We start from the raw sequence: 27,281 nt of genomic DNA on the forward strand, positions 1-27,281 counted from the left end.
AGGAGGTAAAGGTGACTTTAGAAGTCCGTGGGTGCTCTGGCAACCTGCAGACTCTAAGTCTGACCCCATTACCAGCCAAATCTTTATAAAGGATAGTAATGAATAGAACTAATAGTCAAATACATAGATTAAAATTTAACATGGCTTTTGTAGAGGGAAGCCACTCTCACTCATGTATTGTGGTTCTTAGAAAGAGTCAACAGCGTGTGGATGAGGGTGGTCTAGTGAGTCAACCATACTTGGATTTCCAAAAACTTTTCACAAAGTCCTTCACAATGGTTTGTGAAGAGGCCAAACTTCTGCAGGAGAGAAGAAAAAATATCCTTTCAAGGAAAGATTACTGATTAAAAATGAGTAAGTTTTCATGATGCTGGGAGGTTTCCATTGGAGTCTCACGAGGGTACATGCTGGGAAATGTGTTCAGCTACTCATAAAGGGACTGAAAAAAGTGATGGAACAAGGATATGAAGAAATTTTCCAATAATCAAAAATTGTTCAGGATGGCCAAAACTATGGCTAGTTGCCAAAGGACTTTGTAGTCCTTAGTAAGTGGGTAAAAACACGATGCTTGCGTCTTAATATCAATAATGTACGGGGGGGGGGAGGGGTGGAAACCTTAATTATGTCTGCAAAGCAATGGACTTTAAATGAGCTGTTATTTTTAAGGAAAGACATCTTGGACTCCTTGGGCAGGCCTCTGAAAACATCAGTTCACATATTACCAGCCAAAACCATGAAAAGAATGAGGAAAGGAACAGAGAGCAAAATAAACAGAGTCATTACACCACTAAATAAATCCAGGATATGCTCACATCTTGAACATTAAGTGCAGTTCTGGTTACCTCCTTCCAGAAAGTAAATATTAGGATATAAAGTACAAAAATACTGGTCAGAAGTATGGAACAGAGGGAGTTAATAGATCGGGAGAGACCCCTCTGGTGTGGAAAAAGACCAGAGGTGGCTTGAGAGGAAGAAGCATAATAAAATCATGGAGAAGGTGAGTAAGGAATGATTATGCACTTTGTAACCCAGCAATTCTAAAAGCAAATCAAAGGAAGCACTTTTTCATACAATGCATAGTTAAGTTGTTGGATTCATTGCCCCAAGATCTTGAGGACAAAAATATGATTGTTTTCAAAATGAAATTTAAAAATATACATAGGATAGATTCATATTGCCAGTAAACGTAATGGCCCAAATATGGCTTCTGTTTCAGAAGGTCCCTTACCATGTTGGCAAAATCCTTCCTGGAGAAGGGCTCACTCTGTCTGTTTTTTATACTCTTTCTCTAAGCATCTGCTGTTGGCTGTTGTCAGCAATACTTTTGGCACCAGTGTAGCCACTCTGCTTATGTATTCTCTTGTTGTTAATCAAAATTGAATACCTTTTGAGTTTTAAAACTTCTAATCAAGGATTTAAAAACTACAGCTCAGAGTGGCTGAGGTTTTGTATACTTAATGATAAAACTTGAAGGCTTCTGCTTCTCAGAAAAGGTGACCATGCAACGTGGAAAAATCCAGTCCCTTTAAGCTATTGCAAAGTGAAGACATGACCCCCTGTTTGAAAAAGTTTGCTTTTATTTGCTTGTTAAAGCATGTTTTACATGTAGAGATCTGTGTGTAGAGTTGGAAAGGTTTCCATTCAGTGTTTATCCATAGTTAATGCCTGTTGTCGCCGTGTCGGACAAACAGTATTGTTTCACTTCCTCTTCAAGTGATGAAGGTACTGAATTCTGCTAGGATTTTTTGTGTCCCACTTAGAAATAGGCCAATTTCAAAAAGTTTTCAGGCTCAGATGGGTTTGTGTAATGATCCCCATTTGAGCTGGAGCTCTTCAGAGAACAGGCACTCTCGTGAGACTCCTGGTATTTCCTGTTTCTCATCAGACCAGAAATACAGTAGCAGAGGAAGAGCTTTTCTCTTAGCACTGTATGATACTTCAGCTTCTGCCTGAATCTAGGAAGAGCCACGGTGCATAAAACTGAAAGCAAACAAGCAAATTTAGTGTAACCTTTTCAAAGCCCAGAAAAGGTTCGTATTTGGCTTGTGTTTGGACAGCAGCGGTTCACCCCTCCCTAGTCTTGTGATATATTTTTCTTCAGAATTAAGGACTAATGTGCCATTTTGTGAAGTTAACTACATGCTTTTTGTAAATATGTCTGCTATAAAGCTCTGACATAAGTATTTTACTTTGTAAAGACAGAGGTATTGTACAGTGGCACTCAACAAACTAATCATAATGTAACACTCCCTTGTAGGACTAAAAATGCTTGTATAAAATTAGCTCTTAATGAGATATGCATTAAATTAAAATAGGGTCACATTGATTTTTCTGAAAGCTAGCTAGTGATTTCTTTCATAAAATGTGCAATTGTGGATATAAATTGATATATATGTAGATTTTAAACCCAGAAGGTCAAACTTTGATTTCAGGTGGTTCCAAAGTAGACAAGTTAGAACCAGCACAGAAGATTTCTATTGACATAGAGGATTATAATAACATAGAGTGACTAAGTGTGCGTTTGTGTCCTTCCAGTACATATGCATACACATATTACATTTTAACAATTAAAAAATTTCACATTAAAATATTTGTAATTTTTTTGCATTTTTTAGTATTTGTATGTTTTAATGGTGTGTTTGTGTGTGTGGATTTCATTAGTATTTATAATATAATACAATATAACTCTCTATTTATATAAAATAATGATGAGGAGTAGGTGGTTTTGTCTTTTATATTTCAAATTTATTCCAGCTGCATCAAGCTTCGGCTGTTATTTTCACCTTGCTGACCACGTGATTTTGCTGTGGTGAATATATGCGTAAGTGAGGTTTTTCTTGTGGATTTCCTGCAGATACTGCAGAGTTGCAGATTATGCAAAGGTAGCAAGACAGTTTATTATTCCGGATGTTAAGAGATGTAGAAGGCTTTTGAAATGTTTTGTTTAAAATATTCCTCTTTTGGTATATTAGAGGAAAACCTACTGTGAGTGCCCAAAACACAGTACCTAATTATCCTATCTGTGGTGTATTGCTATGCTGTGAAACCATTTCCTGTGAATAAATCAGTAACAGAAGCAAACTGTTACCACTACCACTAATTTGAGAAATTTTAGAAACTCCACTCAAGATCTTTTACTAAAGAAAACCTAAGTGATTTATACATGTCCTCAAATTTCTAAATTTTTTTCACTAGTTTTACAAGATTGGATTGAAGGTACTTCAGCATCTGGAGGTGGTCCCACCATTGCTTTAAGCTGCTTCTCTGTTGAATATAGGATCTGCACTGGCCCAGGTTAGACCCATCTGTTACCTGATTTTTTTTCAGTCCATTTCTCTTGGTGAATTCAAAACACTGAATTAGCATCAGGGTTCCTTCAGCAGTGCTTCTGGGAATGGAGTGCGTCAAAACGAGATTCAAAACTGGCAGTACTTTGAGAATGCGACTGCCTAAAATCAACAGGCAGCTGCCTAAGACTAACAAAATGCTAGGAATGCTAGGAAAGGAACTGCTGAGGGTAAACACCCATATTGAATGTTTCCCCTTTCTGGAGCCTGGGGATGATCTGCCTGGTGCTTTAAAAAGGATCTCTCTATTCTGCAGAGGTGCAAAACTCGGAGCACAGCTCTAAGCTCTTGCTATAAAAAACACCTGGGCAGGGCTCATTCTTTTAAAATATGGCCAGAGGCACAGCTGGTGGTGCCCATCTTTTGTACTATAGGTTGCTATTTAGAGCACTTATACAGGAAATACAAGGTTTGGGTCAGTGATTTTCTCTGCTTACAGGCTTTTATACCGACAGCTTTCACCACCTGTAATAAAATCCTAATGAGAGACTAAAGAATAGCAAAGGAGAATATTTTTCATTGCATTTATTGAAAGCATGCAGGAAAAATTCAAGAATCACTCAATCAATCAGGAAGAAAATCTTTGAGGAATCAGGAATCTTGTAGCTTATTACTTACTGCATTTCTTTAGGAGCGAACACTTGTGGTCTCTAATGCCTGTTCTGAGCATCACTGTTGTGTTTCACATGGAAGATTTATTTAGGAAAATACTAAAGCAGTCTCAGGTGATAGTAAGGGCAGGCCTGAATAGAAGGCAAAATGGTGAGTGTGCTAACTTATAGGGTATGATGTACAGAGCACGGGCAGGAGCTCCTCTCCAGGTCTTCTCTTTGAATAGAAAGCAGCATTGCTACCACATTTGTAGGGACTCCAGTGCGCCAGATGTGGTTTATGAATGGTTTAAGAATACCTATCAGATTGGTTATCTCACATATTTTAGCAGAAATATGTGTCTTCTGCATCCTGGAATTGATCCAGGCATTGCATAGTCCAGTTCATTGAAACTTGGAAAATTCTCATCATCCTTAGAAGAATGCAGAGGACTCTAATGGAAAGCATGAAGAAAGAGTGGAGTGTGTCTGGGTTTGAGAATCAGATTTAAATACATAAGCACCATCTAAATCTTAGGTGCATGCTAGGAACCTAAATTGTCTGTTGCATCTGGCCCACAAAGCCATTTTGACTTGCTGCTTTGCTTTTTTTCTTCAGTCTGATCTGTTCCACCTCTGTTCTTTCCATTTAAGATGGAATACTGCAAGGACTTAGGCAAATCCTTAGATCTGTGCACACATGTTAAGTCACTGTTTGAAATCAAAGATGTCTGTATGTTCCTGCAGAACTAGATCTCTACATTGTATTAATTTTACTTCATCACTTCAAATTTATTAGTTAGAATACATGTGCTATAGGTTAAATTGTTATATCAACATAACGTGAGTGCACTGCTGAACAGTACTTTCACTCTTAGTGATTTTAAGATGGTTTCATTTGTTGCAATACTACAGAAATGTGACACTTTTAGAGGGGGAATTCTCAACAGGTTTGAGCCATATGAAGTCATAAGGTATCTAATCAAACTAAAATTTAGACTTCTCTGTAAGCTTTGTCATGTGAATCCAGCTGCTCTAAAACAGGTAATACATTGCTGGTTACGTGATAATCCCTTGTAGACTCTTAGCTCTAACCTCAATAACCCTGCCTTTGATGTCTTCTTTAAACTACATAATACAGAATCATAGAATCATAGAATGGTTTGGGTTGGAAAGGACCTTAAAGGTCATGTAGTTCCAACCCCTCTGCCATGGGCAGGGACACCCTACACTAAACCAGGTTGCCCAAAGCCCCATCCAACCTGGCCTTGAACACTTCCAGGGATGGGGCAGCCACAACCTCCCTGGGCAACCTGTTCCAGTGCCTCACCACCCTCACAGTGAAGAATTTCTTTCTAACATCTAACCTAAATCTACCCTCCTTCCGCTTAAGGCCATTACCCCTTGTCCTGTCATTCTCTGCCCTTGTCAACAGTCCCTCACCATCTTTCCTGTAGGTCCCTTCAGGTACTGGAAAGCCACAATTAGATCTCCCTGGAGCCGCCTTTTCTTCTCCAGGCTGAACAATCCCAACTCTCTCAGCCTGTCCTCACAGGAGAGGTGCTCCAGCCCTCTGATCATCTTCATGGCCTCCTCTGGACTCTCTCCAACAGCTCCATGTCTCTCCTGTACTGGGGCCCCCAGAGCTGAATGCAGTACTCCAGGTGGAGCGGAGTAGAGGGGCAGAGTCACCTCCCTTGACCTGCTGGTCACAAAACTTCTTTTGATGCAGCCCAGGACACGGTTGGCTTTCTGGGCTGCAAGCGCGCATTGCTGGCTCATGTTGAGCTTTTCATCAGCCAACACCCCCAAGTCCTTCTCCTTGGGGCTGCTTTCAATCCATTCCTCGCCCAGCCTATAGCTGTGCTTGGGATTGCCCCGACCCACGTGCAGGACCTTGCACTTGGCCTTGTTGAACTTCATGCGGTTCGCACGGGCCCACCTCTCCAGCCTGTCAAGGTCCCTCTGGATGGCGTCCCTTCCCTCCAGCGTGTCGACCACACCACACAGCTTGGTGTCGTTGGCAAACATGCTGAGGGTGCACTCGATCCCACTATCCATGTCACCAATAAAGATGTTAAACAGCACCAGTCCCAATATAACCTGTTCCAGTGAAGTGTCTTAATTGTTGTAGAAAGACAATGTAGCAGGTAGGCCATATGCAAGGACAACCTGTATTAATCACTACATGACACATGACTTCTTTTTACTAAACTCTCAGATTGCCTTTCCTTTATTTAAAGTTTTTTAAAGGAAATTAAACTTGCAAATATCTGTCTTTGCAGAAAATTCTCTTTGCTTGCCCTCAGTTAAGTGTGATTCTTATTGTTCATAATTCCTCTCAAGACATAGCTACATGAAATTTTCAGCAGGATTAAAGATTTTGTATCTGGCAACTATCCAGTCACACAAAAGACATGTAATATTTCTGAGTTACGAAAATTTTTATCAAAGAGAACATCAACATTTTTTTAAACAGCTCTAAGAGTTATACAGACACGAACCTTGGAAGAGACTTTTAGCCAGTGCAGAGTGTGGCAGGAGGTTAGGTAGTTTGTTTGTTTTGCTGTGTCAGCAGAACACTACTTACTCTGTACAGAGTCCAAAAAAGGTGTCTGCTTTTTGAATAGAAGTATAACTCCCTGCGCTCCATGTTCCCACCAATCCCATGGTGAATGTTTGTAAATCAGTGATTTCCGTAAGTGGGAGAGAAATGAGGATCCTCTGTGATGAAAAAATATGCCATAAGCTGTGGGAAAATGAAAACTTCCTATTTTGTTTTATTCTTTCTGATCCTATATAGTGCCTTTTTTTCTGTTCCTGGCTAGAACTGTAAGTGCAGATGGATGAAAAGAAACCAGCAAACCAAATACTATAACTTCATTTTTTGGCCTGAAATTTGTAAAACACTGTCCATGTTAAATTCAAGGTGAAAATTTTTACAAGATCTTATTTTGTCTTAAAGTTTTCTCACCCCTGATCCAGAATTCTAGCCTAAAGAGAGTATGTGATTCAGCGTTATATACACTGGGATATAGGTACAGATAGATTATTCCTTCATTTCTAGTGTTCCTTACCATGAGTTTTATGAGAAGAAATCTCACAATGATCCCCTGAAATGATCCCCCAGTATTCTTCCATCTGGATGTAGGGCTGGCACTGGTGAAAAAGATTGCAATATCTGTCTAGACTGCATCAGCTACCCTTAAAATCTACGCAGCGTGGAAGGCTTTGCTTTTTATGTCCTGTCAGCTCTTCACCGCTCCTCTGTGTAGACATCCAGAGACAGAGGGGCTGGCCTTCATGGGAGATAGACCCAGGTAGGTACTAATCTTAGTGCGTGGGCACAGTCAAGTCAAAGGTGATTCCTGGAGTAAAATACAGGAGTGTTGAGGGCAGAAGTAAGGAAACATGAGATGAGCGTGGGTAGTAGTGTTTGTGCATTTAAGTGTATATTCAGAGAGGGGATAAGAGAGAAAAAGACCAATGCAGAGAGAGAAGCAAGAACATCAAGTCACTGGTGAAGCTAAAAAACACAGGATGAGTGATATTTTTAGTGTTCTTATAAGATTTTTCTCCCAGATCATCAGTTTGCAGCATAAGCAAAACTTTGGTAAGATCAGCAAGCTGTACCCACACCCAGCTCATCCACCTCTGGAGACTGGGATTGAATAGAAGGATTTCCTGGAATGAAATGTGGAGAAATGTTGACCAAAACATTAATAAATGACTGCCACATAGTTATCAAACACACATCAGTTGTCAAAGTCATCATGAGCCCTGAAAGCCGATTAAAATGGTTAGGATACATTTTCATTCTTTTTTTGGTAAGTGAGGAGACGGTAATACAATAAAAGGAAGGTGTGCCAGAGTAAGGTCTAGAGTTCAAACAAAATATTTCAGTGTAGTCTGTTAGCCTCAGCTTGTTCTGCAATAATGCTGAAGGTATTTCTAAATCAACAAATCCATCTACAAGCAGATGAAAAAAGAAAAACTAGAGAGGAGGAGAGGGGGGGTCTGGCGTGGGCAGGGATACAGGAGATCTGGTTTCTGTTCCCATCTCTCTCATTAGCTTTTGCTTGACAATAATAACTAAGAAGTAAAAACATTTTCCCACTTTCCCTGCTGACGTTTTTGTCACACCTAGTTATTACATCTTGTCTGCAGTTCACACTAATATAAACTATATCCGCGCTGCTGTTACAGCAGTCGGCAAGTGTGTGCGCTCGCCGTGACCCTGCTCAGCTGCCGGTGTGCCTGTAGCCCCAGAAGCAGCCTTGCATCAGGCTTCCCAGTGGGTCCGTTCGCCCCCTGCAGCAGATGGCCTTGTGGCCCTTCCAGGAGGGACCCTGTGACAGCGTGGCATCTCTGCAGCGCAGCTGAAATCCAGAAAGGCAGCAGGGCACGGCACGGCTGCCCAATCCATGCCTCAGATTGCGTGCCGGCGTCCTCAGGAAGGGGTGGCATAAGCCTGATCTCCCTGTTCCCTGAAATAACCCAACTTTGCTCAGCAGTTCATGCTAAAAGGTGTGCAAGGCAGGCCTGTAAATGACCATGGACCCAGCCGTTTACTTGGGATGCAGTTTAGGTGTAGCCATATGGACTGGCAATGCAGGGGGCAAGCAGGCAGTGTGATTCTGTATGTACTAAATGATAATACATGGCATAATAACATTTCTTTCAGTGCACACATTTCTAATCTTTTAAAGGAGTAAGGGAATGCACTCTGGTTTCTACATTGTAATATTGCTTTTCAGATATTTATTTAAAAATATTTTTAAACTTGTAAATTTCCAGGAAATGATTACTTCATTACTACAGAGTTACTAGCTGTTATTGCACGTCTTGGCCTGTTTCCACAAAAACAGCAAAATAACTTTACCAGATGCTGATGAGTCTTTTGTACGGTGGGAGCAAGTCTATCTGAAATAATGAAACAACATGAAGAATGATGCCATCAAAAAGTGTTTCCTTAAGAAAACACTGAGACTCTTCCTTAGGGCTCAAAACTTAAATACACATTTTTCCACTTCAGTGCTATGAAAGGAACCCTCTGTTCAAACAAGGTCACTGGAATGTTTAAAAGTACAGTTAGCAAATAGTTAAATATGAACTAAATTGTTTTTGCTATTGCTGACTATGAAAGGGAAGGTTGCGCCTTTCTTCTCTGCTTCCTTTCCTTTCCATCCCCAGTTTTTCAAAGCAAAATTAGCTTCTCATGATTTCTTTCTGGAAGAGGTAACATGGCACCAACAGTGCTGCTATTGGTACTGAAAGAATTTCAAAACATGTATGAAAAAATAGTGGATTCAGAGGATTAAAGCTTGAATTATTAATCAGGTGGGATTTTACAATCCCATTTCAATCAATGGATATAATAAATATGTAACATGAAAGAATTCAACATGCTTTGTGCAACTACTGGTTCATTCTGGCTACTCAATTTCTGATAATAAATTTAAATAAGAAGTAATATATCAGGCCTTGTAACTATTACCTCTAGCAAGGAGATTTTTGGTTTTTATCTCCTGCCTTCATAATTCGAAGCTGCTTTTGTTCCCTTGATCTCTTACCAAAATTCAGTCTGGATTGTAATGGTTATGTCAAAACATTTTCGTATTATTCTGTAAGATGATATTTGAAAAACCAAGGACTGTAATGATCCACAGAATTTTGTGGCAGTGAGTCTGAATGGAAACATATAAGTGAATATCAAAATTGTATTTTGAAAGACTGAAGGACTACTAGCAGCAGTATTAATAGTGAGCAGAGCACTGTAGCTATCCTACAGCAGAACAACTAGGAAAAAAGAGAAGACCACAATCGTGTTGAATTTACATTGCATATGATCGTGACTTCTCTAGGTTACCTGAACTGGTATCTGAACATCTAAAGTTGCTAGTCTCTAGGCAGAGTGGCATTACCATCCCAAGTCTGTCCTAAGTGGATGTGTGAGTGGTATGTTAGTATGCGAGCCCAGTTCCATGAGATAATTGGGGCCAGCTTGGAAAAAAACACTGTCAGGAAGTTATTCTAAAGCACATCTTAAGTGCCACTGCTACTTAATACACACATAATTAGAAACACTATAAATAGAGCACACAAGTTGTTAGTCTTCTGGTTGCTTCAGCTGTAGCAGAAACCTTTACAGTGCATGATTGTGTAAGGCCCTTCTTGCACAGCCATATGATGAAGGAGAGGGTTGGATGTGACCTATTCATCAGCATGCTGACATTTGTATCACGGGGTTAGAGTAATGTGAGATACATGGTAACTTACGTAATGAACTTTTGAAAACCTTTTTAGAAGCAATTCCAAGAGGTTGGCTTATTTGTTATGGAGAATCTGAGGTTGGGTCCGTCGGGGAATTTGAGCAGGGATCCCAAATATGTTCCTCAATCCTCTTGCAGAAAAGCACCTCAGGAAGACAGTGGGAAGATGGGAGTAGGAAATCTTTGTAAAATGAACAGCTGAGCTTGGAAAAAGAGGCTGGGACTATATCAGTTCTCCCCTCCTCCTGAAAAGTATTTCCCATGACCAGCAAAATTAATCATGAGCTATGATTCTTCTGTGTTTCATCAACTGAAGTCTTGGACATTTAGTTGTAGGCTGCACTATTAGAAAATAGATTACTTTGATTGTTCAGCAGATTCCTAGTAAAAGTAGAATGAAAAAATCTAACCAATAAATCTTGGGAGATACCATGAAATAGAACCCCCTTCTGCTTCACTGCACAGGATTGTTTTGGTTTTGCTTTTGCTGTCTTGTTTTAACCCATTTTGCTTTCCATTTTTTAACCCACAATTTATACTGCCTAAAGCAGAACATATTTCTAATTACTTTTATCTGTCTCAGTGTAGTCACATACAAAGTCATAAACACTTTATCATCTTCAAACCTGTTTGTTAAAACCTATTCGTTAAATCTAGTTGTTAGCAACCTAGTTGTTAAAATGCACTACATCAAGTTTCCTTTCTTTTAATGATCAGTAGTTAAATATAGCACAGTTACAACATCAAACATCTGAATAATAAACTGAGATCTAAATTAGTAAACTAAATGATACAAAAACATGGAAACATCTGTCTCCCATTGTATAAAGCATACTTACTTTGAAAAAAAGAGACATCAAATCTTAAAGTTGTAGTTTTGGACACAGTTTGCTTATTTTTCACAGAATAGATCACTTAATAAAAATATTACACATATTTTTCTGAATTAGAGTCTTTTTTGCTTTCAATTAAATCTAATTTTTAAAGTAATTTTAAATCTGAAATTACTGATCCTGTAATTATAGTTAGGGTTTATTTACCTTTAAATTGCAGGATTTCCTGCAATGCTAAAGATGGCATTCTTGCAAAACATTGCTGGTTTTGAGCATCGGGTCCAAATTTTTCCAGCACCTATAGGCCTCAGGTTAGATAATACCATACTTGGAAAATAGTGTGAGTTGATTCAAGGGATATATTAATACAGAAGGAAGGTAAAATCAACAATGATCCATTTTTTCCCTCCATTCCCTAACTGATAGAAATTTGGGTCTTGAACTGTTCTCAGATGCTTTTAAATTTGTAAAACTCCTGCTGTGCTTGTCCTTGAAAATCACCTTCTTCATAAGTCCTTCTGAAATTTTTTCAATGTTCTGAGTATTGAATAGATAAATGGATGTCTTAAGGTGAGATTAAACTCATCTTTACAATAGGATTTAGTTTATTCACTCTTATAATAGGATTTAAAGTGTAATTAGTATGGAGCAAGAATGGGTGTAGAGAAAAGTAATGTCTCTGTAACAATGTCATACAAATACTAGGGCAAAGATTAGCCCTTGATCTTGCATCTCCAAAACACAGGTTTCTACCACTCCGGGTAAATGCCATGCTTTGGTAAACCGTAGGTTTCAAAAGGACGTATTCTGAAGGCTGAAGTCAGCCAATAGTGAGAAACATGAAAAAATCCCCCAGCTGAACTCCCATGAAAGTTAATACCAAAAGAAGAGCACATTAAAATTAACAGAATCAGAATTTGAACTTAAAGGTGGAGGAGTCTTGAGGACAAAAGCTCTGTTTAATTGTTATGTATTTTCTTTACATGTAATGAGACTGTAATTGTTCAAGAAATGAAACTGTGTGGAAAGTTTGAAAGGTTAATAATTGAGTTTCAGCATCACAAAAGAAGTGAGTGAAAGAGAAAAGAACAGAATCTTAATCTCTGAAGCAATAAACCTTTGTGTTACCCAGGAAGTCTCAGTGCCTTCTTGCTAATTGCTTTTAGCATCTATGCCCATGCTGATGTAAAACCAAGCTGAACATAATCTCTTTTCTAAAAGTACTTTAAGTCATACAACATAAAATAGCTTTTATGTGGAAACAATTAACAAGCACAGGGGTTTTTAGATGTGGGTTTTCTCCTAAACACTCATCAGAGTAACATTTAAGCACCAAAACAGCATTTTAATGAGTAGTCTCTGTGGAAATGTGTAAATAATTTTGGCCTTGCTTTTTTAGTTTGTTATTTTCTTTAAATGGTTTTACAAATAAATGCTTTGATTGCATTTTGTAACCTCAGCTTTTTGTAATGAGTAGGCTTTGTTAGGAACTAATACCATGTCTGAGCTTAGCATGTATAAAATTCAGTACTACAGACCAAGTTTTAACCCAGAATTTCACTTTAATTTTTAGGATCTCTAACAAAAATTTCTGTGATATGTGTTCCTACTGTAGAGAACATAGGGGTTTTTACATCTGGAGTGAAATAAAGAGAAGTGCCTCATTATTTAAGTATTTACATTAGCTGGAATTGACAGTAGCATCTCTTAAAACTATGACAGTGTGATGGAAGGAAGACCTGACACGTATCAGCTATAGAAGCTATATCTCACTCTTCCCTATATTATGTCCATTTCCACTAATATAACAAAAGTCAGTGTCCCACGAGCACCGTGTGAGTCAGTGAAAGCCTCTTTATGCACAAGTGCTGTGGGCGTCTAATGTCACAAGCGTGTAAAGTTTTGTGATTGTGACATACGTTTTCTTCTAAGTACACCTGTGTTCCCACAAGATGTCAGTCGGTAGGAACACCGTTATACCAGGCAGTAACAACAGCTAATGATCTATTTTATTGTTGTCCAACCTCCAGCAATGCTATGTGGTTGAAGATCAACAGCAACGCTCTGAAAGGAAGGCTCAAAGCCCGAGTGAAAATGGGATTTACAAAGAAATGCTAAAGTCTGTGGCAACTAGAGACAAGTCTGGTCCTTTTGAAGCTTTAAATCTGGATGAAGCTTTAAATCTGGATGAAGCTTTAAATCTGGAAGTTGGTCATTTTAGAACTGAGTCAAGTGACTTCCGTAACAGTTTAGTGATGCATGTGAAGGGTAGTAAAGTAACTGGAATGAAAAACTGCCTAATACTGGTAGCTTGCAGTCCGGCGTAACACCTGAAAAGACACAGGCCAAACTCAACCAGTTTAGTTTCAGATCAGTAGGTACCTCAACTATCGTTAGTTAATTCACTAATAAGGTAAGGTCGCCAGTCAGCTAACACAGATAACAGTGATTTGTCATTACTGTGAATGGACAAAAGAAATATGAGTTTACATACTGGTAAGAAAGGAGTTAGGAAAGCAACAAGGATGTAAAGCCAGTACCTTCTTCACTTGCATTTATTCCCTTTTACTTGCAGGACCAAGGTCCATCCCAGAATAAAGAAGAGTCTCCTTTTCCTGTAAAGCAACTTTATACTAGCATTTTTAGGTTTGTTTATATTCCTGTATTTCCTGGGGTATAAGAAAATTGCTCTTTAGTTCTCTCCCTGAGGGGAGAGCAACAATGTTTACAAGCTGTGGGAAGTATCCAGAGATATAACGGGGGTTATTATTTACACCCCTGACGTTTGCAATTAAGAGGTCACCTTGGACTTTCTCTTGCTTTCAAGTAACCATCTGCAAGTAGTGATTAATACTGATATTTATTTCATAGCTTTTTTGGTTGTTTTTTGTAGTCTGTTCATATGCAAGAAGTTGCAATCCATCATGTTAGACACAGGCTTTTCCCCAGCTTGCCATGGTCCTCCTTGCTACTGGAACATCAAGGTTTATATTACAGCTGAAGATGAAGCAGAAATTTTACTGATGTAGAGGGTGATGGTTGGCTTACTAAGTCATACAGAAAATGTGTTTTGTTTTATCAATAGCAGCTGCATACACCAACAGCATATGACTTCATCCCTTCTGTAGTAAATAACACATTGCAATAACTTAAGAATAGATTCACTTAACAATTATGTTTTCACTTTGAAGGAAACATTTTTGTTTACTTACGTAACTATTGTCTTAAATCTGTGCCCCCATTAACATTAACTTCTTGCATTTCCGATATATTTATATTTCAAACACTTTTGCCCAAGAAAGTTTAAATGGTTTAGCTTCTGTCGACTTCAGAGACCATCCTTTCCCCTGGAGTATAAGATAGTAATTATGATAAATGGAAGTATTTAAATGTATTCTCATTTAACAGAAGGGCTTTCTAAATTCACTGTCTTCACATCAGCAATTTACTTATCACTGTCATCTTCAGGTTTATCTAACTGAGCTTTGATCTATTCAATTCTAGGACTAGCTGCAAAACTTATTTCTGAATTTGTGGTGTGGGATTCAGAGATTCTTTTGTTAATAAAGAGCATTTTGGTTTGTAAATTAATGGTAAATAGGCTTGGAGACAGAGGCCTCAAATAGGTCGTTCTAAAGATGAATGTGACTTTGACTTTTGTAGCAGTTGAATTTCATCCGCACCAGATATTAAGAACAGAAGTAAGACAATTTAATTCTGAGGGCTTGTCAGATTTAGGAGTGTATCCATACAGCACAGCGGAGCATAGCACAGAGATGCCTCTACTATGCCTCTCACGAACGTACTATTTCTGGAACGTAACTTACCACTACCAGATTGTTTCAGGACCTTAGCTCTGCCTGGTTTTATGTCATGTGGATGATTTAGATCAGGTTAGCACCAGCATTGACAGGGCTCTATCACATGGTAGAGATACACTTTTAATCCTTTTGCAATTGCTGTATCACTGAGCAAACCTTATGTAACATAGGAATTTTACTGTCTTGACGCTTCTAAACTGAAATGCATCTGACACTTCTCTTTAGGTTGCGTGGGACTTCGATCAGAACTCCTTTGCACTGAGCAATCATATTTAAATGCTGAGCTGTAAGGCTATGGTTACTGGCTGATAGGATGGTAGACTAAACACTAATTTAAATAATAATTTAAATAAAAAAAATATAGTAAGAGTGTCTGGTCTTCTATAAGAAACTTTAAGCATTAATAGTCCACATAATTAGAGTTCAGCTGCACTAGAGCAATAGTTTTTAGGCTACAGAGTATTTCCTTTTAAAAGGTAGATTTCGTTTGTAGTCCATGTGGCTGTCACTTCTACAGTTTATGGTATTGACATTTCTATTACTTTTGATGGGGAAATACCCATCATCTGAAAGATATCCTGTAGATTAGCCAAGCATTTCATCTGGCAGTATCAGTAAATCTTCCTTTGCTTTCTATCAGAGTGTATTGAGCATCAAATGCCCTCCCTGCTGGAGAAAAAAAGTGCTGAGTATTGTGTGATATCATCCCTGGGAGGCAGCAGGAAAACAGGCAGGGTTAATAGAAACACGTATGTGGCCAGTGGATCATAAAACCCCCCGAACAGGTGCTGGGCTGGTTACCAGTTGATTAATCTGGTTGGCAGCTGATGCATTCCTATTTTAAGGTCTCTCTGTGCTATTGGCTTTTCAGCAAAGTCCTCCTGGTATGGTGTTTCTCAGGAAAGTTGATTAAAGAGTTTTGTAGGTTAACAATGGACTGAACTGGAATATCATTTACAGGTGTCTAAGGGCAATACGGCTCATGAGACCACATCTCAGTGTCTCAACTATTTACATAGGATCCTAGGATCTTTTCAAAGAATTCTTCGCATTTTTGGTCTGTGAATGCTTTCTTTCTTATATTCTAGAAAGAAAAAAATATGCAATTGTATCAGACATAATTGCTCTGATGTGGAAATTTCTTCCATGGTACTTACTTACTTTTTCTGGTATGCTAGGAGCTGCTTGTTTTCCTTAGCACTATAAAGAAAATATATAGACCAGAAACGGTGAAGCGTCTTGCATTACCCATGACCTCTCTGTGTCAGCTTGCTCTTCTGAACTGCAAATAAGGCAAAGTTTTGGAAATATTTTAATTTGTAGAGTAATTAAAGCAATTTTTAACACTTCATATGATTACAGCAGAAATAAAAATATCAGTAGGTTCTTAGCATACAATAATTGATTTTAACAGTCATCAGGAGGTATAAGTAGTGTTTTGCTGTACAGTTTATTTATATATCTGTTTTTACAACAAACCAGTAGCTACTAGACCAGCTTGGATCATTTTTAAGGTATTTTTTTGAGATATTTGTTTGACATTTTACTTTATAGCTTAAAAAGAAACCTCCCACAACATTATTCATTGAAACAAAGTGACTAAAAGATTTTCCTCTCTTGGCCAGTGAAATTATAATTCTTTAAACTTAAATGATACATCCTTAGGGCATGTTATGTTCTGAATCATTTTTTCCTTATAAAACTCTGGTATATAGTTTGCCACACAGTCTAGAAGTCTTTGGAGTGATTGATAATATCTTATCAGTTATTCTTTTTCAAGTACTGTATCAGAGTCTCTGGAGGGGCATCTTCAGTCTTATATCAAATGGCTGCCACTATTGAGACAGTAGGCCAAAATCACGTCTTCCTCTATTTCTCAGGCAGTGTCTAACACAGTGGTACTAATTCTAAGTCACATCTCTGAAACTTAACATCAGAATAATATACACTTTTGAATGAGGTTACTCACTGCTGGCTATAAAGAAATTACTACAACTCCTCCTAAATTTGAGCATTCTTCTGGGATAATGCAGGAGAGATTTTGTGGCTCTTTGGAAAATTATCTTTATAATGTGCCGCATGCATAGTTTTATACTGAAGAATAGATTATTAAAGCAAACGAAATAAGAATAAAAACATATAAATGTATGGCTTTTCTTTTTAAAAAGCCACACAACATTTTCTATAATGCGAATTTCTTTTTTTAGACTCTCTGTTCTGATACTGTATGGTAATAGAAGTTGTATAACATATTTTTTTTCGGCATCTCCTTTAGCCTTTCTCACTTTTCTAACTGGTTCGTTCCACTGGACATCTCAGACTTAATTCAACATGAAAGGGTTCAGTGAAAGCTGTCCTTTACTGCAAATTGCTAGGAGCACTGAGGGCTTTTAATTTATTGAGGCAATAGTTATAGCTAAAACCTTTTATGAAGTTGTACCTCATGAGCGAATTAGTAGTTTGAGGAGTGACTTTGTTACTCTAGCATCAGTCATTCCTATCATTTTAATTTCATATGTGTCAGTGGCTTTAAAAAAGGCTGGCTCTTTCAGGTAAGCAAGAGTCTCAAGGAAAAATCAAACAATTATTTATCTTCTTTAGCTTGCAGCCTTACATAATCTTGATCTTGTGAGATGTGTTATCCATGTTCTATCCATATCTTAGTTACGAGAACCACAAAGCCCTAGTGAAAGAAAGGGGAATCCATGTTTTATTTGCAGCATTTTAATCCATCTTTTCTCCACCTTTACAGGCTACTAATCTTTTTTCAAATCACAAAAAGCTTTCTGACTCTCTACATTTTTTTTTTTTTACTCATCCTTCTAAAGCAGGTATTTCAATTAAATCGCAGTTCTCTAACTTAACTTCTGTTTGTGTTTTGAAGGACTCATAGGGAATGCTTGACCTTGAAGGGTGTATGGAGGAGTGAAGGGCCAAGATTTCTAAATAATTTCTTTATATCATAGTCTTCAACATGAGATTTTCCATGTCTTATGAGTCTTCTTAGCCTTTCATGACTCACTACAGCTAACAACCTTGTTAATGTGATAGTTCTTTAAGCTGTAAGTCATGTAGTCTCTCTGTATTTAGTCTTCCATTAAGCCTACTTCCTTGCATGTTTACTGCCAAAATACCCTTTTTGCCTTTTTCTTAGGCTTTTGTAGTACAGTTCCTCGTGATTGTTTCCCTAGATCCATTTTATCTAGAAGCTAAACCAGGTAAATGAATTCAAACAGTGCTGCTTGATGCTACTCTTCTCTTTGCAGAGATTCACACATAGTGTATTGCCTGTTTGCAGAGCAATTTCAAACCTATTTCTGGGTACTTCTTTTTGAGAGAATCAACAAATCTGTTTCTTTTAGTTCTATCACCATCTGAAGGAAAATCCTGTCTGTGCTAGTACTGTGAAGCAGTATGTTGTAACACATTATGATTAGTGAGTGCCAGGAAGAGAGTAGGAGACATGAAAGATTATTCTGCTCCTCTGACGGGGAAGACCGTGATGTTCTTTGCAAGGCCAGCTGGACACCCTCTGACAGGAGATGCACTCCTGTAACTCCATAGGATGACCCTGGGAGACTCAGACAATGGCTGGAGATTTTGGAGGGTGTTGTTGGTGGGCTCAGTCTCACTGATTCTTGTTTTGAGCAGCATCATGGGCTTTGCTAACATCACATATCACACTCCAAACATGCTGCTGATTGCCAGTCATAGTCCAGTGGGATAGTAGTTCAGTACTGACGAGTCCATCTTCATGACTGTCTCTCCTCCACTCCATTTCACGCGTATCCTCATCTGAAATACGAGCATCACATTCCAGTGCTGTGTCACAACATGCATCCCCATTTGGATGGTTACAATATAGTCATGAAGGGTATCCTGGTCCATCAGACATCCTGGTAGGATACTGTAAGGGCCCAAATCAGTCAGTGCCATCAAATTATGTAAGAAAAGGCAAGCTCCTCTTTTTGTGGACTAGCTCAGATTCAATACCTATCACTAGGATTTATAAAGCCTGATGGCAGGTGTTTGGTTTATGCTCAGGAAATTCTCTGGTTGTGTCTAGCTTGACAGTAGAGCTTGTCTGGGCAGTCATTAGCTTGCCTGCCAGAATAGGCTTTGACCTTTGTGTGTATTCTTTTCTCCTTGTTATTACCACTGCCAGTAAAGGAAGACGTATTTATAAGGCAGAATATATACACAACTTAGTCATTTTGCAGAACCAGTTGAAAATACTTTGACTAGATGATGTTCCATCATAAAGACTAATTAATTAGTTATGATTCAAACTTGTTGCAGGAATGGATCAATTCTGACTCCATTTTGATTAAAAAGAATTGAGTCAAAGACAGAGAAAAATACTGTGCACCTGAATAACCAGTTTATCTGGGTTCAGTAATGGCTTGCTGTGTGGCAAGACAGCAAATAGAAAATGGTCTATCTCGTCTCAGATTTTGTCATCTGAAATCAGATAATGCTTGCATTTATTGAAATGTTTCATTGTTTTTGCCATAATGTGCACTGCAGCAGTATTTTATACCTTGGCTAACATCCACAAGTGTGAACAGTGTTCTGCGGCGAAATTGTAATTTTGTTTAGCTTTAATGAGAAGTCCATCCCTACTTTGCTGAAAGATTTGTAAAAAAAATGCAGCAAATTTTCACTCTCTCTGTAGCTAGACGTATGTTTGCACATATATAACAGTTGTTCACCTACTCGCAGATCTCAGCTATAATTTTGGGGTAGTTTATCCCTTCTTATATTCTAGCTACAGGCTTCTACTTCAGAGGTAATTTTGTTCTCAGTGCTCTGGGTCTTGAGTCTTTTTGCCTCTGGCAGTGCATATACTTATCTCATCTTCATAATTCCAGCATTCTTGCAAGGCCTGTGTGACACCTCCTCTGTTTCCTGACCACCTCAACAGAGGCTATGCAGCTCTCCATTTCTGTTAGCATGCCATTGCTTTTCAGTTCTTCCCAGTTCTGCTGTTAAAATGGGCTTGTAACTAAGGATTCTAGAACCCTTGTCTGTCTACTGAAATGAGATGAAGAATGATTTCCTCATCCACTAGTATTTGACAGTACTTGTCTATGACATTGGAAAATACTATTTTTACCATATCTGTGATACCCTTCAGTTGTGGGCATGTGATGTTCATATCTCTTTAGTACTTTTGTTTACACTTTTTGGGCTTTGCCTTGCTTCACTGGATGACAAACCATTTTGGAGGTTTGTTACTCTAGAGAGGAAGTCTTTTTTCATGTGCTTAACTACTCATATTATATTCATTATATTCATTAACTCCTATTATATTCATTATATTCATTAACTACTCCTATTGTATACATATTCCATAAATTCATTTCCTTAGGAAATAGTATTGAAGGCTGCTGATGTTGTGACTCAGTCAGTTTATTCAGTTTGAGATACACTATACCTGGGGATTGAGTCGTTCAAAAACACCTTGGTAATTTTTAGCTATTTTGCTGCTGCTATGTCAGACTGTATTGTTCTCATGGATAGTTTTTTTTGTTTGCTTGCATATCTATTACACTAGTCATTTCTCTTAGATTTAAACTTGTTAGATTCCCACATTTCCTTTCTTTTTTCTGGAAACAACGACTGTTGTAGTTTTTGCACAATTTCCATATTCTTCTATGTTCTTCTGCTTGTGATTAATGTTGCTCCTATGATCTTCTTAAATTTGATTTGCCATTACTACACATAGATCCGTCATCATGCCTGAATGCCCTCTTTTGGGGCACATGAGGTCCTGATATGACTTCAGGAAATGAAGAGGAAATGACTTTTTAGAACTTTACCTAGGATGATTTTGAACCATGTTTGTGCTTAAATGTTGACCATGAAATCAGCATTAATATATTCATATTAAAATGAATATTTTAAATAAAATAAATATTTTTCTATAAAATTGATAATATTTTTAATTTCTACCTCCACTCCCACCATAGTAATTCTAAAACGTTATTGCTTTCCAATTTTTAGGTACAATTACTAGAGGTAAATTGCTGTTCATTATCAAAATATAGATAGGTGCTACCAGGGTATTCCAAACATGTAGCTGCTGGGTTAACAGAAGATGACTGCAACTTCTGACTGTTAACTAGCCTTTTAATTACAAGCTTTAATCTTGGACTTTTGGAATATATACTGGTAGGTCATGAATTAAGCATTTTTCAAGTGGTTTAAATAGAATAACCAAGGAACAATGTTAAGGGATATTTTAGTATCTAAAATAACAAAAGACCTGTTAAGTACTAATTTTAATATTTCATTATAGGCCATAGCATATTAAAAGAGAAAAAGTGCTATTGTGAGTACAAAAAAAACCCCACCCTTTGGATACTGACAATTTCTATATGGCAGCATTAAATTAATGCCAGATATAAGGGTTTTATCTGTCTGGAATGTCACTGGAGTTCATAGACATATATGGACTTTACGTAGGAACCAATGATGATACTCATTTTGGGCTTCAGTTTAGTAAACCTTTCTCTGGATAGCACTTAAGTGTATGCTGTCTTGAAGAGGAAAATACTTTAACAGGTGTTTCAGTGGTTTATTGATTCAAGAATACTTTTTAGGAGAATCAGTCTTCAAAAAACTTGCCTGTTCTCACAGACAAGAAGTGGTTAAACTGGTTATAGAAAACAAAGAACGAACCACAAAATTCCTCCCCAGGCTCAAAAGCTTTACATCTTTTGCAAAGATAGTAAGGAGAGTATTTTTACCTCTGTTTCCAGTGCAAGAATGGAAGGTTTTACATCTATGTAGCTTGGCAGCGCTGTTAGCAGCCTTGCTATGCGAAAGGTGTTTGTTTATTTTGCTGATGTTGAGTTCCATTCTTTTATATTTGTTTTCTTTTTCTTTCCTAGGGTGACAGGGTTGAAGCAACAGGATGAGAGATCTCAAGCACGCTGCTAAATGTTGTGGCCTGACAAAACTACATGGCTTCCTTTATCAAGACAGCTGTGTTTTTACATAAATAATCTTAATTTGGCCTGCAGAAGGATTACGCCTGACACTCAAATGTACTAACTTGAAAGGTCACCTTGACTTCCCCAAGGAGTTTACTTCAAGGCATTCAGGATGCCAGACCAGAAAGCCTCACAGACTGAGGTATGTTATTGTTTACTACTTCAGACAAAAATACCGGAATGAAAAGGACACTTTCCAAAATAGCAAAGAAAGTTATTGCTACTCACAAAACCACCGTGAAATAGATTGCTGAATGGGCTGCTTCATTTTGACAGTCATACCTCGTATGGATCACAGGGAATAGTTAAACTGTGTTAAATTAGGCTCCTGTTAAATAGATTTTTATCTCTGTTAACTGCCCTCCCATAGATGTCATTAGGATTGTTCACAGAAGCAAGACGAGTCTGGGATGATGAGTAATTCACAGCAGTTATATATGCAACTCTGCAATTTGCAGCAATTAAAGAAATTGGTCTTTTATTTTAATAACCACTGATGATAGATGATTTGGCCAACGCTCAGAAAAACTCATTATAAAGAATGTCAAAGATGAGCTCAAAGATGCTGCCCTTTTTATTAAAAATCAGTTGCATGAAAATCATTATTTTTTACTTTCACATCAATCTGTATGTTCATCACATATTATAAAAAGGGGAGATTTAAGAGATAAATGGACCTATTGCTATCTACGGAAATAATATGTGATTGTCTGTGTACTTCTACGTTGATCAAAATGTATAAATGACCTTTTATGTCATGAAAATTTTGAAGATGTTTTCATAGGTATAAACACTGAAAAATTAGTTAAATATGTTCCTCTCTCCTGTAACTACAGACTTCCACATGCTATCAGTTGGCTAGGTAAGATACACACAAATCATATGCTTTAGTGGTGGAATTCATAGCTTACCGTGAGATCAGTAATATTGAGGCTTGGGCTTTTATCTGATTTGAAATCTGGCTGAGGCTGAGGCTATAACTTCAGAGTGAAGAGTACAAAACCATAAAGTCATGTTTTTAATTGACTGACCTTATGCAGAATGGAGAGGCTCACATTAACCCATTCAAGCTCTTCATTTGCACATTCAGATGGGGTATGGGTGCAGTGAATTAAACAAACAGCAGCCATGTCCCGCTTTTGTTATTTCCAGTTGTTTGGCTTGGTTTTTTTACCCTGCCCAAATGTTAACATACAAAGAAAACAGCGTTCTCTATAAATAGTAATTGGACACTAAAGCAGTAGTTCTGAAAACTTCTAGTCTGTTTTTTCTTCTCAGTGTATGCACTACCAATGGGAAACAACCCAAGTTCTTACATTCAGATGCATACTTATTATTTGGACCAAATTGCTAATCGACTCAATGAGAGAGTCTTTTTTTCAGCCTTATTGTTTCACATTTCCTTAAATATGGTGGTGGTGTGGCAAGAAGCAGAAGGGAAGCTGTTTTGTGATGCAACTCGTAAACTTTTCACGATACTACCCGGTTTTTGTGTGCAACTAAACATGCAAAAAATGTCCTGAAAGATCTTACGAGGTCACGGTTAATATCCTGGGCACAAAATGCTGAAATTAAGATGTCCACAGAAACTAGTATGGTAATACTGTAATATTTCCAAAATTTTAAGCAAAGTCAGATATACGAGGGTAGACATAGGGGTTTGTAGAAAGCTCTTTAGCACTGATTTGTTTTGTGCACCATCGCTTATGTCACCTGATGTATCTCTGCAGCCCTCCTGTCTGGGTACGGTTATCCTTACACACATACAGGGTTTTGTCTGTGTCTCTGTTGTACAGAGCTTTACAGTCTGCAGGCAGGAACCCCTGAGAGGAAGCCTTGCTGATCTTGGCTGTGTACCTGCCTAGACTGACGAGCATTGTGTAGAATCAGATATGTGATCACAGAACTGAAGATTATGTAGTATTAAGCTATGCCTAAAAGCAGAAGTAATGTAGCAGATTCAGTATTATACATTTTATTATTGTTTCTTATCAGTAAATATTCAACAACACAGAGCACGGATCTGTCTCTGTAGTACCCAAAGACTGAGTGAAATGAAATCTAAAACATTTGCAGATACTCGGAGAGGGCTCTTCAATGAGATGATACTTTGTTGTAATGAATGTTGATTTCTGAAGTAGAAGGACTAATTTGTGTCTGAACTGAAGCTTGTGATGACACTTACATCATTTAGTTGAGATTATTAATATACTTTTGACCATATGGGTAATTTATTCTTCACATGAATATACATAGTGGAATGTGCACAATGAACAATCTCTCTTCTTTCTTCTTCAAAGTAGTGTCCCCAATTTGTTAGGAGTATGATTATTGTAATATTTGTCATGAAGACTCACATCAGTTTTCAAAAACTCACAGTTAGGTGAAATGGAAAAAGTGTTCTCTTGAATATTCAAAGCTACACCTGTATGCCAAGTTTAATTTTTCAATCTGCAACCATAGGGCTTTTATTCTTAAAATCAAAAGAATTACTTTATGTGTAACTAGCTGCTTCGCTATGAGAGGAGAATAAGATTAACCATTTGCTCTCGAACTTTCAAATATTTCTATTTGTCCTAGGAGGAGAGAACATGTATGGATAATTTCAGCTCACGAATTGAAATTTTCAGAGAGTTATAAATGATTGACAGAATGAATTTTAAATGGAAATACTTAATCTGTCTTAGTTATATCTGTCAGTAGTACTTCAGCTAGAGCTACAGTCAATGGTTCAGCTCAACATTTTTCTGTAACACCCTCTACCCCACTGAGTATTGTATAATACCTACTTTATGCCCAAAGTATTGTGTAATTTCTAGATTAAGTTGAATGGTTGCTTTTAAAATTAGCATGCAATTCATCAATGTAGAATAATAACATTTTGTTTAAAAAATATTTACTATATTATTCATTCTTCATGATGCCTGCTTCCTGATGAATATTTTAAACAATCAGGATAGACAGTAACTACATCAGAGAGATGGGTAGGTAGAGGCCGAGGAAGAGTACAATGAAGAAAAGATTATTCTTATATACATATACAAACTAAATTAATTTTTAAATATAATTTGTGTGTTCATTTTTAGCCAATTTAAAAATGGTTTTACCAGGAGTGATACTGAACTGTGAATGAGAGGACAGTAATTAATTAAATCACTCAAGAGGCTTTGGCTTTTTTATTGGTATATATATACTTGATTGCATGGTGTTTCTATAACAGACAAACAAGGTGCAGTTCCAGAATGCTTAATTTTGCTGTGACTTGTTGGTAACACGGAATAATTAATTAAATTGGAAACATTTTAGACATAGTGTCACTAAAATCACAATTATCATCACATAAAATGTCTTCACTGAAGAGACAGAAATAGAGATCCACTATAACTGTTCAGCATTCTGGGCTAACTCATGTAAAATTAAATCTTAATTATACTGAGTACTAAAAGACAGTTAAGTGACCTGAAGACTATTTTTCAATCTCCTAATGTTACATGTACTTCCATTAGAATATAATGGAATACAAATTGTTCATAATCAACCATCAGAGTGTCTTGTCAATGGAAACAGAAGTGATTCTCACCTAAACAAGAAAATTATAAGTAATGACGTCTACTGTTCTTTCAGGAAATTGGTAATTTTCTTAACCTTACACCATGCAGCACCAAGTTCTGTCATACTGAGCAGAAAATATAACCATAGCCCAACCATCTTCCTCTATATTTTGCATTATTCCGTAGGAAGACTGGGCTATGAAACCATAGGCCATTTAAAGTCTTGGGTAGCCCTCCCTTCCTAGAATTAGCCCCTGCAAGACTTAACATTGATCTTCCTCAGCTCATCAATGACCAAATGATCTGTAAACTAAAACTTTCACCTTATATTAAGTATAATGATATCATCTGTCACCCTGATTAGGCTGTAAATTTGGGCACTTGCCTTCATATTCGTATTTGAGACAGAACTAAAATGCAGCAGTTCTCTGAAGCATTTTCACTGAAAAGTATAAGGCTTCTTAATGTTCTGTTTCTTTAAAGCACATCTACCACACATACATTAAAAAGCTGACAGCAAGTGACTGGTGAAGTTTCAATTTCAGTTGCATTGGAAAACCTCCTCTTCTTCAGATGTGACTGAATCTTACAATACCAGAAATTAAGAGCTCAGCTCAATGCTCAGCTTCTAGGAGGTGGCTAGTATACCTTTTACTTTAGGTACTTGCAGCAGAGATATCTGAAGTGCTCCTGATATTCCACTCTCATAATAGATTTAGATAAAAACATCTTAGATGTCATCCGTATTGTTGTCATTTGATGGAATATCTTTGACCTAATTGCATTTTTTCTACAACTGCATTGAGACAATTTTTTCACCTTGATTTGCCAGAATCTGATCCAGTCAGTATCAGAAATTTTACATACACAAACTGGTAACCCTGCCTGCAGGTTTCCATCATCAGCTCTCAGTACGAGTTCTTCAAAATAATAATGGAAGAGAGCTAGTGATGGTATGCAATCAGATCTAACACCTTTCTTCAAGTTAGTTATTACTAGGCGTGAGTCCACATTACAAAAATGCCGTCATAGTTAATGCAAGTCGAACATGGCAAAATCAAAATCACAGGAGCTCTGAATTGCTATAGTGCTGGACAGTGTTAAAATCTTTTAACCACTCTTTGCAAATAGTCACAGAGTTGGATTCACCCACTGTTTAGACATTTCTTTGGCAAATATCTGTGTTTATGTAATAGACAAGGAAATTGGAATATGAATAGGTGAATTTATTTCTCATTATTTACCTCTCTAGGACTGGACAGCTTGAAATATTTCAGATATTAATTTGGGATTTAAAAGGAGATAAACAATAATTCACATAAAATGAATAGTTACTGCTTATCAGCACCTCAGGGCAGATATTTGTTAATATGTCACTTTAACAATACATGTAAATCTATTTTTGAAAACTGGAATAACTTCTAAGTGCTTCATATAATGGTAGAACTGAATGTCAGATGTAACTGCTTGCCTCCTCAGCAGTCATGATATGATTTAATTTTTGCCAAATGCCGAGGAATGAATTGACAATAATCTGTGATTGTTCTGGTTTTGTTAAGGGCTGTCAGCTCTGTTGGGAATATTTTAGCAACATGGAAAGACATAAATAGTTGTGATATGGCTAAATAGAGGCTATTTATTTCCCAGTACTTTCATCTCAGTTACCAGGTCAGTAAGATGATCCAAGGTATTTTTTTAAATTAAGGAAAAATATGCTCTAAAGCCCATTTTTGTATTCTGCTATGGCTTGCATTATACTGATGAGTTTCTGCTGCTAGTTATGTCTGTGGCAATTTATTTTTCAGCAATTAAAAGGCACATGCAAAGAGATAAGATCGTGGTGCAGCATAGCTGATTTCAATGTTCTGA

At 37.5% G+C, this 27,281-nt stretch overlaps 1 long non-coding RNA gene across 2 annotated transcripts in view; it reads left to right on the plus strand.

The window, feature by feature from the left end:
* The first annotated feature begins 922 nt into the window (after positions 1 to 922).
* Positions 923 to 27,281, plus strand: part of LOC129205241 (uncharacterized) — a 47,751-nt gene continuing 21,392 nt past the window's right edge. For both annotated transcript variants that reach the window (XR_008576667.1, XR_008576668.1), the window contains exons 1-2: positions 923 to 997; positions 21,760 to 22,003. This is a non-coding gene — a long non-coding RNA (uncharacterized LOC129205241). The remainder of the gene's footprint in view (positions 998 to 21,759; positions 22,004 to 27,281) is intronic.

Source organism: Grus americana, chromosome 3, assembly GCF_028858705.1.
Source record: "Grus americana isolate bGruAme1 chromosome 3, bGruAme1.mat, whole genome shotgun sequence".
NCBI classification, from domain to species: Eukaryota; Metazoa; Chordata; class Aves; order Gruiformes; family Gruidae; genus Grus; species Grus americana.